The 2,924-nt window shown below is 53.8% G+C and overlaps 1 protein-coding gene across 1 annotated transcript in view; it reads right to left on the bottom strand.

The window, feature by feature from the left end:
- The window catches only part of FHL1 (four and a half LIM domains 1), a 65,940-nt gene that overhangs the window by 41,098 nt on the left and 21,918 nt on the right, over positions 1-2,924 (bottom strand). Inside the window, exon 2 of the mRNA XM_040627688.1 lies at positions 881-954. The gene's annotated coding sequence lies outside the window, so the exon portion shown is untranslated. The remainder of the gene's footprint in view (positions 1-880; positions 955-2,924) is intronic.

Genomic DNA, 2,924 nt, shown 5'->3' with positions numbered 1-2,924 from the left:
GGGGGGGGGGGTGTGTGTGTGCAAAAACAAACGCACAGCAAGTGTTGGATGGATGGATGAAAGTGCGAATCCTGAGTGGTCTGGAGCTGGCACATGTCACCTCCTCGCCCGCAAACGTGTGGCCTTCCAGAAAGCAGGAAGCCCGGGGCCCCTGACGCTGGGCCTGGATGAAGCACCTCGGAGATGCGCCAAGGGGAATGCCCACCGCTCCGGGAGAGCCGGCACGACCCCAAATCGGCACGCAGTTCTCCGCCAGCCCTGTGGCTAAGCAAGACGACCGAGGACGTAGGCTAAGTGGAAGGCTTGCTCAATCTGGCTGCTCACGCCAGCGCCGCCACGCTCTGAGCTTCGGTCCGTCTACAAACAACGTGCCGACCCCGCTGCCGTGACCCCACGGAAGCCCACCCAGGCAATCCCGCCCCAGATGCGGCAGGGGCGGCGCACACCTTGGCTCCTTACACGGCGGACAGCTGCCTGGGTCGGCCTGACCCTCTCACACGCTCGCCTGGGCAGCAGTCTCCTCCCACGATGCCGCTACTGCTCGGCGGAGCTTGCCTGCTCCCTACTGTCCACGCCGGGGCACGAGCACCTCTTGAGTGTCAGGGAGACCTTTGAACAGTTCTGTTGTGCTGGGCATGTGCACTTTTCGTGCCCCCACATTAAAAGCAAATGAGATTTTTTTCCCCCTCGAAAAGACGTTCCCCAGAGAGCTAATATTTAGGATAAGCAGGCATATTGGTGGGGTCAGTTAAAATGAATCCTCTTCAATCTACTATCCAAATAAAGCTTTTTTTTTTTCTCCTAACAGTGTCCACCCCAACATCACCCATTGGAAGGCTGAAGATCCGTGTTGGAACCTGTGGCAATCAGTAAAACTTACCTCACACTGGATGTGTGGAGACTGGGGTGTAGTCAGCAGGGGCTGGACGCAGGGGACAGCAACTTCCAATGTGCCTAAGGCAGGAAAAAATAAGAAGCAAGACGCAAAGTTACCTTTTCAGAAAAGTTAAGAAATTCTAAAAACAAAACAAAACAAAAAAAACAACAAAAAAAAACCAAACCCAAAAGATACCCCAAAGTCTACTTCCTCTGAAATGGCTCACAGCAACACCATCTACTTCGTGTTTACAACCCTCAAAGTTAAACTGCCAAGATGTTCCGCATAGTTCCCCACTGTCTGTTTATCATGTAACCTTCGCACCAGCGGCGGATCCGGCCCCCTCATTATCAGGCTGTATTAGCTCAAACACTCAGCATTGTTAGCACAGTGAGCTCATGGCCTATTTCAGTTTTAAATTAACATTTGGCAATCACCCGGGTAATCAAAACAAATGACTCAGTCGTTTAGAATAGATTTATTAGTTGAACCTTTTTTTTCCCCCTCTTTTAACATCTTTAGAATATTTTGCCACAGGAGGGCCTGGATCCAGGCAGAATGTAGAGCACAAGTCACCAGAGGAATATTTAGAGGTGTTGCCATGGAGACAAGGTGCCGCGTGACCACCAAAGTTATCTCCCATCAACAGCGGCATTATGATGCGGGCGGGCTCATCCCCGCCCAGGGCAGACGGCTCCCATCGCTAGGAAACAGGTGTGCCCTGTGCTTTTCCCATCACCCCGTTACCCGAGCAAAGACAGTCCCCAGACACGCTGCTCTCCCCACGCCCTTGAGGCCTCCCCAGAGGCACCTCACTGCCTTACCCACCCCGCCCCCCATTCAGAAGGGCTGGCTGGGGCGAAGGCAAAAGGAGATGTGTGAAATCCTGAAAGCCAGACCAACAGCACCTTTACGTCAACTGTGATGTGGACATGAGCAAGTGAGATCTGCGGAAAAGAAGGCTCCCTGAGAGGAGGGCCCCCATCTCTCCTGTTCTATCTCCAGGCCCGGAACAGGGTCTGATGGAGACACAGGGGACTCTCAGAAAGAATCTATGGAGCCGTGTCTGGGTGGTGCCGTTGGCTAAGCCTCTGACTCCTGGGTTTGGCTCTGGTCGTGCGATCGAGACCAGGGGGTCGGGGGAGCCTGACTCGGGGCTCTCTCTTTCTCCGTCTGCTCCTCCTCCTACACTCTCTCTCTAAAATAAATAAGTTGTTTTTTTTTTAAAGAAGTATCTATGGAACGAGGCGGGGAAAACATAAACCAAGGATTATGAATGCCCACCTCCTGCCCCCAACCACCTACTTCTGGGCTGCTCACCAAACGAGCAGGGGTTAGAGGGTTTTAGAAGTGTCCGCATACAGAAGTAGCGGGTCCAGTTAGTTCAACAGGCTGACGGGTTCATCTGTGTAGCGATCTTAATGACAACTGTCCTGTCGAAGACAGCTCTTCCAAAGTCAAGATGGACAAGGGTGCGGACTGCAGGGATAGGTTCTCGTCTGCCAGATCAAAAGCCCAGAGGAAGGCCACGTGTGCCAGGGGCCAAGAGCTAACTCTCAAAAGCAAACGTCGGGAAGTGACGGACTTCTAAGAAACACCGTCTCGTCCCCTTCCCACCTCTATTTGCCCACAGCTAGCACTTTCCCATTCTGCCATTTGAGTATGTATTACTTGTTTCACGTTGCGTCTCGTCTGTCCTACGGAACGTGAAGTGTCTCTGTCTTGGGGGCAGCGCCAGAATCCCCCCCTTTCTCTCCTGGTGGCACCGAGCAGGGCACGTCGACACACACCGAAAACGCTTGGCCCAGTCTCCTTTCCCACTACCCGCAACCCACTCACAGGGAACTCACTGTTTCTAGAAGGTGCTGCACCCTTTCTTGCAACTGGGGTGCGAATGCAGCATGGCACAGCTGTTCACACGAGGGTACCGGAGCCAGACTGCCTGGGCCCAAACACCGGCCCTGCCTCATACCCGCTGTACAACCTCTCTGAGCTCATAATGGGAAGCTACCTCACAGAGCGGCTGTTTGGCGGGGGGGGGGGGGGG

This window comes from Ursus maritimus, assembly GCF_017311325.1.
Source record: "Ursus maritimus isolate PB19 chromosome X unlocalized genomic scaffold, ASM1731132v1 scaffold_X1, whole genome shotgun sequence".
NCBI lineage: Eukaryota > Metazoa > Chordata > Mammalia > Carnivora > Ursidae > Ursus > Ursus maritimus.
This window is presented reverse-complemented; position numbering and strand designations above follow the sequence as displayed.